This window comes from Lynx rufus, unplaced genomic scaffold (genome assembly GCF_022079265.1).
Source record: "Lynx rufus isolate CCGP_SWC_20201006 ecotype Redwood Valley unplaced genomic scaffold, mLynRuf1.p SCAF_8, whole genome shotgun sequence".
NCBI classification, from domain to species: Eukaryota; Metazoa; Chordata; class Mammalia; order Carnivora; family Felidae; genus Lynx; species Lynx rufus.
In genome coordinates, this window is record NW_025814896.1 from 127,548,557 (window position 1) to 127,565,448 (window position 16,892).

The window sequence follows — 16,892 nt, forward strand, 5'->3', positions numbered from 1 at the left end:
GACACCAAAGGAATATTGTTTAAATTACAGAAATCAATTCCCCTTTTTAGGATAGTGGAATGAACTTGAAAAGGAGAATGGCAGACATTAAAAAAATAAGGGAACCCTCTGTTTCTTTAGGCATTTGCAGATGTTTCTGGTGACCACAGAGGAGCAGAGGTGCCTGGTCCCCCGCTCAGGCGTAGAAGGGACAGGAATACCGCACTCTGCTGAGTAAAGAATGCCATTGCCATCAAGCTAAAGCAGTTGTTCTATTACTTAAAGTCTCCTCCGCAACACTGGATGGATAGCGGCGTCAGCTTTCATACTCTCTGGAGATTTTTGAGAGTTGGGGGGGGGAGGAAGGTGCTGGAAAGAGGAGTTTTGGGGTTTGTTTGGCTTTTTTTTTTTTTTTTGGAATATCTAGTAGAATCCTCACTTGCCCAGAAACAACTGGGTAGCCATGTTCCTTTCCTCTGTTGCAAATTATATTGTTTTCCCAGGTAGTCTTACTTCCACTTTACTCATTCCCAGATTTAAGCAAACAAAACAAAACCAAGAATGACTTTTTAGGTGTACACAACTTAATTTAATATTGCCATCCACTTTAATGGAGACATAGACAAGTTGAACACTGAGAATGACAGTAAAAGCACAGAACGCCTGGAGGGTAACAGGTCTGAGCTTGTGGTCCTCTGAGCTCGTGGTAGTATTATTTATTAGACATGCTGTGTATAAAGTATATGAGCCAAGGATGGTGGAACTTAAGGCATGGGGCATTTAGGAAATTGGAAGGAAAATTAAGTGTTTGAAAGTCAACGTTGGAAAATGAAAAGAGAGGAATTGGAAAATGGATTTACTAATTTAAATTCATGCAGAATAATGATAGCAATTTTCTTGTATAGGTAAAGTGTCTTTGTTTCAGAAAGCTGAAGGTATTAATCCTTACAGAGGAGATGTATTACATGAGATAATTATGTTGATTCTGTTTTATTTACCCTATTTTTTAAAAAATATACAGGTGGGCTGCCTGGGTGGCTCAGTAAGTTAAGTGTCTGACTCTTGATTTTGGCTCAGGTCATGACCTCAGGGTCATGAGATGGGGCCCTGCATTGGCTCCATGCTGGGTTTAAGATTCTTCTCTCTCTCTGCCCCTCCCCCCCTTCTCTCTCTAAAAAGGAAAAGAAACGGTCATACAAATGTAGGTGGTATGCAGCCTTAAGAATGGAGAGTCCTTCATTCTGTCTTCCACATTGGGGCCTGACCTATAGAATCCCAGCAGAGCTCTTAAATTGGAAATTTCCACCACTATCTTTGTGTGTTTTCACCACATAAAATAGCAGAATTACACTAAATATGATCCCTGTTTTTTTCTTCAGTGACTTTTTAGATAGTTCTGTATGCTAGGCTGTACTCTTCTTTAGTTGTGTGAATAGCCACTGCAAATATAATCATGAATTCATATTCTGGAGCTTCTGTACTTTGGAAATCACCTGATGCCAAAGGGTCTTCAAAAGCCCTTCTTGCTTAAAGGAGATCTTACTAACTTATTTCTACCTTCAATCTTTATTTTCCTTAATATAGTTCCTTTGAATTTATAATGATACTCCTAAGCTCAACAGAGAATTTTAGCATAAAATATAAAGGAAAATAAAAATATGAATTCTTCACTCCTGAGACTACCAACAAAAACAAACCCACGTTCTCTACCAGAAGATTTTCACAGTTGGGTTTATATTTTCACTTCATGCTTAAAGGAGGAATGAAACGGTAGACTCCTTCATTTTTTAGTGTTCTTACCATATTCCTCCTTTAAAGTTCATTTGGGGGCACCTGGGTGGCTCAGTCGGTTAAGCAGCTGACTTTGGCTCAGGTCATGATCTTGCGGTCTGTGAGTTTGAGCCCCACATCGGGCTCTGTGCTGACAGTTTGGAGCCTAGAGACTGCTTCAAATTCTGTGTCTCCCTCTCTCTCTGCCCCTTCCCCATTCAAACTCTGTCTCTCTCTGTCTTTCAAAAATGAATAAATGTTAAAAAAATTAAAAAAAAATAAAGTTCATTTGACCATCATAAGGAGGTTGAGGAAGAGATCACTGATGATTCTCATTTGTCTTCCAGAATGTGGGTTTAGTACCTGTACTAGAGTTTCTAAGAGTGGGTTGTATTGATACTTTAAACAGAAAAAGAAAAATGTTTGAAGAATTAATGGCTGTGTTTAACAGTGGCTACAGGTTGAATTCCTTCTGATCTCATTCATTTATCAGACACCTGTTGAGTACCTATTGTGTACCAAGCAGTGTACTGAGCATGTTAAATGCAATATTACATTCACAATGACTTTATTTACATATAGCTACTATTATAATCCATTTTACATATGAGAAAGAAACCGAGGCAATATGTATTAGTAATATCTCCAGATGCCTTCTTCAGTTAGCCTCAGCTTCTCTTTCTTCACCCCACTCCAATTAATGTCATGATTCTGCCCCTATAAATTACTACTTTTTTATTCACCTAAATATTGTGAATACTGTGATCATCTTATTTCTCTTCAGTAGTCTCCCATTTTCTTCTGAGAAAACTTCAAACCCTAAGTCACGTGTTCAGAATCTTCCACCGTGTGGCCCACTGCTACTTGCCTGCCTTGACTCTAGACCATCTAATTTGGGAGGGGGAGAGGGGAGGAAACAAGTCCAGGAAAAAGTCTACCTATCCCAGCATTCCCACATTTTCATCTACCACATGAAGGAGAATAGAAACAGAAGTCTCCCTCAATTTTTGTTTTCTGTTCTTACTATGTTTCTCCTTTAAGTTCATTATGCCATCCTGAAGGAATGTTCCAGAAGAGAAAAAATGACTATGGGTGATCTTAAATCCAGACTTTTCTCTTGCTGTCTATTTTCTTATTTACAACTGCCTACAGAACATCTTCATGCACATTTCTCACAGTAACCTCAAATCCAACATCTACAAAGTAATTATCCCCTCTGCCCTCTGCTCCTACCAGTCTGCCTATACTCCCTAGCACTTTGAAGGTGTCCACTATCAACCCCCTGCTCTAAATCAGAACCTTGCACATCACCTTCAGCCCTTCCATCTCTCTTATTCCCTGTCAAATCGTTACTTAAGTCTCAGGGATTCCATATTCCCAGCGTCTCTCAAATACACCCCTCACTGCCACTGTGTTAGTTCATTCAGTCTTTCATCATCTCACTGCTGCACTATTTTTTTTTCATTCTCATAACGATTGCAAAAACTCACATAAAATCACATCACTCCTTTGAATAAAACCATTGAGTAGTTTCTCGCTTAAAATGGTAAAAATAAATGCCCCTTACTTCGCACACCATACAAGACCCCTTGTGTTCTGGCTCTCGTGTACCTTCCAGCCCCATCTCCTGCCACGTGTCATTAGTGTTCTTTGCTCAATTGTACTGGGGGGGTGGGCGGGGCTTTACCTTCTCTGTACTCTTTCCTGTGTTCTTTCTCTCTTCTCAGGAAACTCTTCTATTAAGATTTCTATTAATACCTCAAGTTCGACTGAAATATTATTTCTTTTTTTTTTTTAATTTTTTTTTTCAACGTTTATTTATTTTTGGGACAGAGAGAGACAGAGCATGAACGGGGGAGGGGCAGAGAGAGAGGGAGACACAGAATCGGAAACAGGCTCCAGGCTCTGAGTCATCAGCCCAGACCCTGACGCGGGGCTCGAACTCACGGACCTCGAGATCGTGACCTGGCTGAAGTCGGACGCTTAACCGACTGCGCCACCCAGGCGCCCCTGAAATATTATTTCTTAACCAAAGAATCTTTCTCTTCCTGGCACTTAGTAGATAGTTTATAGGCTGTTGTAAAGATGGACTCAAATAGTATATAGGATAATACTTTATAAACTGTGAGACTCTATTTGAACATAAGATACTATGTAATGGCAATTTGTTTATTAATTATTAAGTAAAAGCTTTATGTTGTTTGCTTTTCATTTCAAAAGGCAAAATGAATATATGATATTGGTGTAAAACAAAACTTTATTTTAAAATGTTTATTCATTTTTGAGAGAGAGAGTGAGAGAGAGCAGGGGATGGGCAGAGAGAGGCGGGGGACAGAGGATCCGAAGCGGTGAGGCTCGAACTCACAAATGTGAGATCATGAGTTGAGCCAAAGTTGGACGGTTAACTGACTGGATGACCTAGGCATCCCTAAAAACAAAACTCTTGAACTGTTTTAACTAATGTATGGTCTTTGATTGAATTCAGAGTTAGTAACTGCTATAAAGAAATTTTGTTTAACATTTATATATGTGTGTCTTACACCTTGCTTGAATTACTGTTACACAAATAATCCGCATTCAATATTTATTATTTTTTAAAGTATCTTTTTTTTTTAATGTTTATTTATTTTGAGAGAGACAGTGAGCACGGGGGGGAAGGGCAAAGAGAGAGTCCCAAGCAGACTCTGTGCTGACAGCAATAAGGGTCTCTATGCAGGGCTCATGTGAGGCTCCAATTTACAAACCATGCAATCATAACCTGAATCCAAATTAAGAGTCAGACACTTACCTGACTGAGCCACTCAGGTGCCACTACATTCAACATATTTAAAAGCACTTGTTAACCAATTGATTTTCAATGTTTTTATTTATTCTGTTTTTGTCTGTTTTTCTAAACATTAGGCATAAATTATAAGCATAGAACTACAATAAAATACTTTCTATTTTATAGCTTCTAAATGATTTCACCATCTTTATATTATTTGATCCCCAGATATGATTATCTTCATTTTATAGATGAGATTATTAGCACTTTAGAAAGTCCAAATTATAATGCTTTCTAGAGGTTATGTGGCTGTAATGTGGTGGAACTAGGTACAATTCAGTAATCTAATTCTGCTTTTTCAGTAACTACTCTCCAATACTGGCAGAATGTTCCAGTAGTTTCCATCTTTCTCAGTTTCAGGTTCTTGCTTGGCATGACAAGAGCATGCAGTTAAAATGTAGGAAGAAGGGAGTTATTATTGCTTGGACTAATAAAGTTAAAAAAAATAAATGTTTGCCTCACTTTTTTTCCTGGATTTAGGAAACCAGGTTTATTACAAACCCGAGAAGAAAGGGTATTGGGTATCCATTAGCAGTTTATACTATAATTTCGTGGAATTTTTTACACTAAACTACAACTTATTTACTTATTAAAGCATTTCTTATTTTTACATTTTGCCCCCAAAGAATCCATTTTTGTTCAAATTACTTGCCATGTGACAAAGACAGAAGTATTTTATTGGTTAATTGTCTAGTAGAATTTCTGAGATGATCCACTGAAATTGGTGATTGAGATGCAGTTTACTTTATTGTTTTATTTTTTTAATTTATTTTTTTTTAACATTTGTTTATTTTCAAGAGAGGGAGACACAGAATCCAAAGCAGGCTCCAGGCTCTGAGCTATCAGCACAGAGCCCGACGTGGGGCTCGAGCCCACAAACTGTGAGATCATGATCTGAGTTGAAGTGGACGCTTAACCGATTGAGCTGCCCAGGCGCCTCTATTGTTTTAGACTGATTTGGTATATTTTGGAGGCAGAGATAGGAGTTATGCACAAGCAAAAAAAATGTCAGGGATTTCCAGCAACCACCAGATGTTGGAAGAGGCATGGAACAGATTCTTCCTCAGAGTCTCCAGAAGGAATTGACCCTAGTGACACTTCATTTCAGATTTCTGGTCTCCAGAACTGTGAGAGAATAAATTTTTGTTGTTTTAAGACACCCATTGTATCGTATCTCATTACAGCAGCCTTAAGAAATACAGAGAACTACATTTAAACACAGCATTTAGCACTTAAGTTTATAATAAAGAATATTGTGGCAGTGAGATAATAGAAAAATAAAGTTTTCTACAAATAGGTGTACTTTTTTTTCACTCTGTGAAAACCACTGAGCTTTGAATTAAGACATGGGTTCAAGAACCAACTCTGCCATCTATGAGATGTGGTTTTGGGCAAATCACTTAAGTTCCCTTCCACGACTTGATTTCCTTATTTATAAAATGAGAAAGATTAAAACTCTACCTAAAAGTAGGGCTCTGTAGTTCAAAATTTCAAGATATTGGGCATCCACAAAATTCTTGATAGTAAGAGAATAGTGCTAATTTGCATCTAAGATGGTACTGAACTAGTTTCTTCTGATTGAAAACTACAAGCATTCCTCCTTTTATTGTGCTTTGCAGATGTTGCTTTTTTTTTTTTTCACAAATTGAAGTTTTGTAGCAACTCCGCATCGAGCAAGCTTATTGGTGCCATTTTTCCAACAGCAGTTGCCACTTGTCTCGGTGTCATATTTTGGTAATTCTTGAAATATTTCAAACTTTTTGAATACTATTATACTTGACTTGCTGCAATCTCATGATAAAATTTTAGTGAGTGGGGAATTGCTTCTTCTGGATGAGATGGAGTCTACTCCTGGTGAAGATACTGTGAAGATTGTTAAAATGACAACAAAGGATGTAGAATATTACATAAACTTAGTTGATAAAGCAGCAGCAGGGTTTGAGAGAGTTGATTCCTATTTTGAAAGAAGTTCTACTGTTGGTAAGATGCTATCAAACAGCATCCCAGGCTATAGAGAAATCATTCATGACAGGAAGAGTCGATGGATTTGGCAAACTTTATTGTTGTTTTATTTTAAGAAATTGCCATGGCCACCCCAATTTTCATCAACCGCCACCCTGATCAGTCAGCCGCCATCAACATCAAGGCAAGACCGTCCATTAGCAAAAAGATTAGGACTCGCTGAAAGTTTAAATGACAATAATTTTTAGCAATAAAGTATTACAAAATTGAGATATGTACATTTTTTGACATAATGCTATTGCACACTTAATAGACCGCAATATAGAGTAGTGCAAGCATAACTTTTATGTGTACTAGGACACCAAAAAATTCATTTGACTTGATTTTGATGTTCCTTTTATTGTGGTGGTCTAAAACCAAACCCACAATATCTCTGAAGTATGCATGTCTGTAAATAAAATTAATGGTTTTGGTTTTGAGTTTATTTAAAATAATCTCCTTAGAGACCTTTCATATTGTTTCTCATAAAAAATTGGATTATGTACATTGATCATAGTACCACTGCTAGAAGTAATACAAACTCTGTTTAAGATATCCCAGACTGACTTATAGATGTTCTAATAAAATTGAGTATTAGTAACACTGCAGTGTTAAACAATATTTTGAAATTAGACTTACCTAACACTTTGCTAATGTAATGATTTTTAAAAATAGGCTGTATTTTCAGAGCAATTTTAGATTTGTAGCACTTATAATGCTTTCAGAAACATTTATTGACCACAGACCTTACTGATTTCAGTTATGGAGATTATAGTGTAGTATTAGAAGTTCAAGCATATCGATTGTGGATTGGATGAAAAGTAAGACTAAATAACAGATTAATTGTATTGCTTCTTTAATATATTGTAAGCCCTTGGTATTTATGAGGATTATGTCCTATGACCTTTCTGACTTTCCAACACATGAATATCACTCCAGGATAAAATTGCTTTTTTGGTAAAATGGCCATAACATTGATTAAGGGGTATTAAGTGAGACAATAAATTAAATAAGAACAACAGTCTATGTTGAACTACAGACATTGGGTAATCAGTTGACTAGACCTACCAGTTTAGTTATCAGTTACAAGTACAAATTTATAGTTTGTAGCATAAGATTTATAGCATAAGATTGTAAATGTAAGATTTACATTTGTGCTTTAGCAAAATGGCATATTACTGTCATTGCAACCTTTAAGATCAGTCACAAATAGATCCAGACCAAGGATTAAATCTTTAAGGCCACATTCTATTAACATTCTGCTACCTGTAAACATTAAAATTTCATACATCATTATACTCCTTGAAAAATAAGTAATTGAAACTTGAAATCATGGTCATTTTGAAAGCAATTTGAATCCAGTGAATGAAGGTCAGTTTTAAAAGAGCTAAAATTTACTCCTTGGTCTTTATGAATTCAACATGCATTTTTATAAATAGTTCTTTCTAAATACTTCTTTATAGACTGAAACTCTTTCTCCTTAGAAGCTAATACATGTGTTAATCTAGGAGAAGAAACCATTAATGGTATTATTTTATACTCTTTCTATGCTAAAAGTTGTGTGAACCACTTGCCACTCTGGTAGAGAAGAGAGAATATAGTAACTCTACTTTTATTCTTATTATCCTCAGTATTCAATATGGGTTTGTGCCATATATGGTAGAATATATTATAAAAATATTTAAAGAAGAGGTGACATAGGGGTTGAGTTAATTTCCATGAATATCATATGATTTATGAAAGAAAGAAGAAGTTAGACTTGAGAAAAGGAGTTTCTAGGTTTATTTGACTGGGTAACAGCTTTTACAATTTGCATTAGACACTAGAACTGAACCATCTTTTGGCAACTAGTGTAATTATTTACAACACAAGGAATATGTTTATATTCTACTACTCTACTCTATGTTGTTGTCCTACCTTCCTTCCTTCCTCCCTCACTCACTCCCTCCTTTCTTTCTCCTTTTCTTTCTTTCTTTCTTTCTTTCTTTCTTTCTTTCTTTCTTTCTTTCTTCTACCAACAAATGAAGGCTGTACTAGACTTAATTTTTTTTCCTTTAACTGTTTATTTGGTAGCTTACTTAGACATGACCATAATTGTTCAAGGCCTTTGAAAAGTTTAGTGTTCCCTTTTATAATTTCTAATGGAAATATTATTTATTTTTATATTTTGAGAGAGGTTGTCTATATGCAAATTAACACTGAAATCCACATGTTATTCATTTAAAGATTCTTTGCCACTCACTCAAACTAATTTTTGTGAAATGAATTCCCAAATTCAAACATTAAAACTTACCATATTAAACAATAAGTAAAATATATTCAAGGAGTTACTGCTTAAAAGCCTTTTGATGATGATATCATACCCCAGTAAAAATCTGCCAGCTTACAGTATAGTCCAAATCAGACTACATTAAAACAAGGATAACACTTTGCAATCATGTTTTAAAACCAAGCCAACCATGCTAGTAAAAAGAGATGAGGTTTAATTTCCATCAAGAGTTAAGAGGTTTTTAAGCCCACACAGAGTTTACAGATGTCATGTGATTGTATATATAAGTAACACAGAATATGAATTATAACATTTTGCTCATTACCATGTATAGTTAGAACATAATAACAGCAAAAAAAAAGTTGCAGGGAACATGCAGTTCTGATATTTCTGCCCTTCACAAACATGCTGATGCATTTTAATACACATACTGACACAAAATTTTGTGCATTTATAGCTTTTCCCACTGTTGAGCTCTGTTTCTGCTTTTCCAACTAGAAATCTAGTGCAAAAAATGTCTAGCAATTTCTTCAATGCGATATACTTAAAAAAATTTTTTTAAATGTTTTATTTACTTTTAAGAGAGAGAGAGGCAGAGTACGAGTGGGGGAGGGGCAGAGAGAGAGGGAGACACAGAATCCGAAGCAGGCTCCAGGTTCTGAGCTGTCAGCACAGAGCCTGACGCGGGGCTTGAACCCACGAGCTGTGAGATCATGACCTGAGCTGAAGTTGGACGCTTAACCAACTGAGCCACCCAGGTGCCCCTTCAATGCAATATACCTAAATCCAAACACCTTGCCTCTATGCTCATGATATATTGTCAAACAAGTACAACCTCTCCACACCTCTCCTCTATTAATGGTTTCTCTATTAATTTTCTTAATAATTTAAGCTTGAATCCTAGAAATCATTGTTGATTCCTTACCCCCCATGATAGCAGAGCATTATCAAATTCTAATAATAATTTCTTAAAAATATAATTCCCGTTTCCATTCCTGTGGTTTATGCTCAAATACATGTTCTTAATATTTCTGGTCCTATGGCAACGGCCCCTAATTTCTGCCTAATTTCTTTCACTTGTTTTCAATTAATCCTAAACGTGGCAGCTAGGTGAATTTTTCTAAAATGCTGTTTTAAATACATCTTTCTCCTGAAACAAACCCACAAATACAGTCTTTCCTATAGCATAAAGTATAAATTTTTTTAAGACTGGCATTCAAGATTCTGAATACTCTGATCTCAGTGTCTTTCCCACTTATCTTCTTTTATCCTGTTACAAAAATTCTCTCTCGAACACCTTACCTACTTACTATTGCTGTCTATGTCTTTGGCCATGTCCTTTTTCTTATCTGCAATATATCTACTATTCATCTCATATCCCAATCTATTCCAATCCTTAATCACTCAATTCTTTTGAGTCACAAGTATATATCATTTATATGACCTATTTCAAATTACATGTAAGGTTTTTTTTTTAAACCATTTATATTGTTATTAGATGGTTTTTATTGTTAATTCCTTGTCTCTGTGTCATAACTTCTTGGTAGGGCACCTGACACAATATTGAATATAGAATAGATGCTAGTACTTAATGACTGTTTCATTGATTAAAAACTGGTTCCCAGAGTGAATGTCTTTGAGTCCTCATTAAAGGATTTTATTTGGTTATATTTAGTAAAGCCATTAAAAAGCTAAGTGATGACCACTAATGCAGAAAAAAATCAGGATATACAGTCACAAAAGTAGCTAGGTTAATTATTCTTAAATGAAGATTAATGAATAAATATATATATAATAGATATTTTAAAAAGCAGACTTAATAGCATTTGAAAAGCAGAATGGCAACTATATGTCAGTGAAGATATTTAATATATTTGTAAATATCCAATGGTATATATTTTAATCTCTTTTCTTTTTATGTTAAATCTAGAGGGAAAACTGATAAAGAATTGTTTCCTATGGAGTTCTCCAGACAACAAAGGGAAAAAATGAGCAATTTGAGAAATCAATGAAAAGTCTGGGAAAAGTTGGGAAATCTCCTTAAATGATTTTCATTAAGGATGATCTAAGGACTTATTCTAGAGTGTCAAAGAAGTGAATGGGTTACTATTAACAACTGTAATACTTATATATACCTTGCTATGTGTGAAGCACTGTTTCACATGTTTTACATATATTAAGTTGTAAAATCCTATAACCACCACCTGAAGTAGGTGCCTTTACTATCATCCCCATTTTATAGTTGAGGGAATTGAGGCACAGAGGGTTAAGGAGTTTACCCAAAGTCACATAGATTGTAAGGTATGGAGCCAAGATTCAAATCTAGGCAGTTTAGTTTCAGAATCCATGTCTCTTTCTTTTTCTTTTTCTTTTTCTTTTTCTTTTTCTTTTTCTTTTTCTTTTTCTTTCTCTCTCTCTCTTTCTTTCTGTCTTTTTTTCATGGAAATGGGATATACATACAGAAAAAAATAGCATTCCTAAATGCACAAGACAATGAATTATCATAAGATGAACACATCACCCAGGTAAAGAGGTAGAGAACTGAAGTATGAAGAAGACTTCTGAAGTACAGAGTCCGTAATCTTAGGCTTTTAGACTCTCTCGATATTTGGACATTACATTGATTTCTGGACATTACTCTCCACCTTAAAGTTCCTCCTATGATTTCAGTTTTCACTGACTCAAATGAATAGTGTTCATTCCTAAAAATCATAGGGGGAAAAAAGCAAGAAGGATATTAAAAAAGCCTGAACTTTGAGGTTGTTTTCTTGACAGAGTTTAAATACCTTTTTTTAATTTAAAAAGACAAAAATAGTTTGTAACTCTACAAATCCTCTGGCAAATTAAGTAAAGGTACATTTCTGAGCAGTGTTGTAAACAGTTTTGACTATATGCAAACCGTTATGCTCTTGTAGGTCTGCGCTGGAGAAGGGCTCCAGGAAGGACTTGAGGTGAAGGACATCGCAGTTCTCTTTCTAGCCTTCTATTTGTCAGCCTCCACGACAAGCCATCCTGATGATCCATGAACTATTGCTTCTGGAGTTTAAACTGGCTATTTTGTTTCCATATTAAAGTTCCGGACAGAGTTTGACTTGTATCAATACTTCAAGGATGGGTAATTACAGTTTGAGGCAATTAGTTTATGGATCAAATCCAATGGAAACAGTCTTTCCTTCAATGGCATGCAGACATTGAAATACTTGCCTTTGTTTAAAAAAATTATTCCAGGGGCGCCTGGGTGGCGCAGTCGGTTAAGCGTCCGACTTCAGCCAGGTCACGATCTCGCGGTCCGTGAGTTCGAGCCCCGCGTCGGGCTCTGGGCTGATGGCTCAGAGCCTGGAGCCTGTTTCCGATTCTGTGTCTCCCTCTCTCTCTGCCCCTCCCCCGTTCATGCTCTGTCTCTCTCTGTCCCAAAAATAAATAAACGTTGAAAAAAATTATTCCAAAAAATAATAAAAAGATTAAAAAAATAAAAAAAAATTATTCAACCAGAGAAGAGTTTAAAGAGTAAAAGTGGAAAAGATGGTTATTGCTATTATATTTCCATGCAAGCAGAAAGCTATTTAACAGGAAGACACATACATATTAAAGTGTTCATGACTTAAGCCTACACTTTTCAGAATAGCATGGCACCGAGGTACAGGGTTGAGCACATACACATTCTATACTAAGTATTGTTTGAATTGAAATAAGTTTTGTTTGTTTGTTTGTTTCCACCCATCAGAGATTTTATAAGCAAAAAACAAACAAGAAAACCTCTGTGCCTTTTTATCATTTTCTTTTCTTTTCTTTTTGAGTTTATTTATTTTATTTTGAGAGGGGGGGTACAAGGAAAGGGCAGAGAGAGAGAGGAAGAGAAAGAATCCTATTGATGCGGGGCTCAATCTCAACAACTGTGAGATCATGACCTGAGTCAAAATCAAGTTGGATGCTTAACCAACTGAGTCATGCAGGCACCCATTTCATTTTCTTTTGATATAAAAATTGGATGGTCATACAGCATATTAAACTAAAATATTATTTATAACCCTTTGATTATATTGGTTTTATATTGGAGAATGCATATACTTATTTTTCCTTTATATTCTAATTAGGACAGCTTGGAAATGTATGGTCACAGTGCTTCTGTTTCTCCTTCTCCTTCTTACCTTTCAGTTTTTCACATATGAGAAACAGAATCTTCATCCCAACCATGATTACTGTCGTTCTGTCCCTGTTCAGCTACATATTATATTCCAAGCCCAGCCCCTGCCTTCTTTCAATAATTTCTTAAAGATGGCATTGTAGCTATAACCAAATGGTCCATATCCTGTGTCTTTGTTTTTCTAGGTTATCGTCCAAGGTCTACACTAGATAATTTTTAAGAAGGGCCACCTCTGAATGGTCTCCAGAGATCAAGTGTTTAGCTTTGGAAGCTGATTTGTAACTATAATAAGTATGTGATTAGCATGACTGGCTTTAGGCAAAGTGGCAAAGCAAGTGACATTTTGCAACTTTTCTTCCTTTCTACTCACGATTAAGTACCATGGAAAACAAGAAATATTGTGTATTATAACAATATATGTCAGATAACATTACAAAATGAAACATGTATGCTCGTCCTACTTTTGTTCTTATAAGACATAGTTATCTATGAGAAACTTTGAACAATTAGGAATAATATTGTTCTTTAATAGAGTTGTGTGACAACACATTGCAATGGGTAACTAAAAGTCTCTCCCCATGCCCCAAAATTACATTCCCTTCCCACTTTCTGTGTTTGTTTTGTTCTCTTTCTGCAAGACTCAAAACACTGCTCAGGGGAATCATGGGCTTAGTCACATTTTTCTATCATTAACTTTCCACCTGCCTCTTATGAAATCTAATATATAGTGGGGGGGCAGAGAGAGATAGGGAAACACAGAATCAGAAGCAGGCTCCAGGCTCTGAGCTGACAGCACAGAGCCCTACGTGGGGCTCAAACTCAAAAAGGGCAAGATCATGACATGAGCTGAAGTCAGACGCTTAACTGACTGAGCCACCTAGGTGCCCCTAAAGTGATTAATATTTTAAGAAAAAAAGCTTTATAGTAGTGTTGGATAGAAATTGAAGGGAGACTAGTAAAAAGATTATTTTATTACAATATTCTCAGAGACGATGAGGACCTAAAATAAGGCTGAAACATTATGAATAAAGAATGGGAATTAATTTCAGGGTCATGTCTGATGTACAAGTAACAAGATTTGATGATTGTCTACAGAGAAGTTGGATTTCAGGGAAGGAGTAAAAAAGAGAAAAAATTAAGAACACTTAAGAGTTTCTAGTTTAGGAGGCTGGGTAGATAATGATGTCATTAATGAAAACTGAGAATAACGAGATGATTTGCACATACATTGTCTCATTTAAGATTATATTTATGTTATAAATTACCATTAGTGTTCTGCTGAAAGGTTAACTGCACATGTGAATATGCACACCGTTATGGTTTTCTGAAATCTTTTCCCACCTACTGCTTCTTAGTGACTTGATAAAAAGTGCTATTTCTGTTATATACAACCATATTTGTTTTAAATATTTTTAGCAAGTGATATTTTCCTCTCTACCCCCTGCATTTGGTTTAAATATTTTTGTTAGTGGTTCTTATTAAGTCTTTAAAAATATTTATTATCTGACTTGTCCATCTGAAACAACTTGGATTTAGCATATTTATTCACCATTTATATAACTTATTAAAAGACATAAAAGAAAAACTGGCTCATCAAATATCTGGTCCTACCATTAAACTTAAGTGGTGTTAAAACCAGTAATAGTTTAAAGTCAATTTTTGGCCTTTATGATAGTATAGTCTCAAGGAGGTTTCCATTTTAACATTTTATTTTTTTTTTAAACGCTTTTTATTTATTTTTGGGACAGAGAGAGACAGAGCATGAACGGGGGAGGGGCAGAGTGAGAGGCCATCAGCCCAGAGCCCGATGCGGGGCTCGAACTCACGGACCGCGAGATCGTGACCTGGCTGAAGTCGTGACCTGGCTGAAGACGCTTAACCGACTGCGCCACCCAGGCGCCCCATTTTAACATTTTAACATATAAAACCAAAACCAAAACAGGAAGCTCAAGACACTCTCAAGGCAACAATTGGATAGGTAAAGGTAGAGTGACAATAATATCATTCCGTTTTTGTTTTTGTTTTTGTTTTCTCATTAGCTGAGGTATTTAGCGTGAGGCAATGGGGATGTAAACGTAAATAAATCTTTGCTCTGAAGAACATAGAGTCTAGTGGAGAGGATGTAAACAATTCAATTGAGTGATATTTTAAGTGTTACAAAATAAACTTCCATAGGAACACAGATGAGGATGCAAGTAATTCTGCAGGGAGATTGGATACAGCAGGAGGAGGCAGAGAAGCTTTCACAGCAGAAGTAACTTTGAGTAGAGCCCTTTAAGGCTGAAGGAATTTTCAGGCTGAGAAAGAGAAAGACATTGAGACCATGCATGGAAAGGCAAGAAAGTAACAAACAGCTTGGTATTTGCAACACGGTGCAAATTGTAAAAATAAAATATAAAATAAATAAAATAAAATAAAATAAAATAAAATAAAATAAAATAAAATAAAATAATAAAATAAAATAATAAAATGAAAACAAAGCTGAAAAACGTTAAGGTAGGACCTAGTTGTGAAGATCTGGCAACGATGTTAAGGACACAAGCCTTTAAACGTTCTGAGGTCCTGAGTGAATTGCTGACTTAACTCTAACAGGAGCTTGTGTTACATTTTCAGTATGGGGTTTACCTCATGCCTCATTCTTTCTTTCGTTCATTCAGATCTGGACTATAATAAGACACCAGACTGAAAGGAATGACAGGTGCTGTCCTTAAAGCTCAGGTTACTGTTATTAAGGAGGTAGGAACATTCAGGTAAGGTGATATGGAAATATATGACGTTTGAAGTGGGCTTTGAAGGGTAGGTAAGATTTGAACAAATCTCATTTATATTTTGATTTTGATGGGTTAAAGATACACCTTTTGCATTTCTCACTTATAGTGTATTTTTAAGGTAGCATTTAAAAAATAAAACAAAACCCTCACATGAATAATAGTTTCAATAGGCATTGATTGAAACAGCAGTGATCATTAGTGTAATGATCAAGTAAGTAAGTACAAAAAAAGACTTCTTTTTCTGTCTTCATTGCTGTAAGTTTCTTTAAGGCTGGGAAAAAAACCCCAACAAACCTGTACCTTTCTGTATACCTAACAGTGTCTTAGACACAGTTCTCAAACAATTGTTGAATTAAATTTAATACTTTTGGGTTTTATTGTGTTCTAGTCCTTAAACAATCCGGTTTTTAAATCATGGTGTAAGGGAGATCTAAAAAATAGTATGTTCTTGGAAAGCTAGTAAAATGAAGAAAGAAACACCAAGTGACAGATCAATCTAGAATCACAAAGCTATGGCATTTACTTTACAGATAAAAAAGCTTCCTCCTGGGGTACCTCCCTGTCTAAGTCAGTGGAGCATGCAACTCTTGGTCCTGAGGTCATGAGTTCCAACCCCACACTGGAGGTACCGTTTACTTAAAAAAAAAAAAAAAAAAAAAAAAAAAAAAAAAAAAAAAAAAAAAAAAGAAGGAAAGCAAGCAAGCTCGTTCCTAATATTATGTTAGTGCACCATCAGCTATGCAAGTCAATCCTCATGGGCTGATCACAAGCATAGAACAGACTCCATTAGTATGGAATGTACAATTGTGGAAAGTCTAAGGTAAAAAAAAAAGGAATGGAATTTACATAGAAGTAGCACTTTGAGAACTCACTGATGTATAATTTGATACATTCTTATTTTTAGTGTAGATGAAATGCTTGTACTGCAAGGCTTTCTACAAATTTAAGCAAACATTTGTCTGGAGGAATTTACAATCTAAAGTAATAGCAAATACCCAGAAACTGGATTCACAGTGTATCTGAGAGTATTTACGAGACAGGAGGCTGATGAACATCTTATGACCTACAGTACTACACTAGTTGGGGTGCCTGTGTGGCTCGGCTGGTTAACCAGAGGACTTAGGCCCAGGTCAT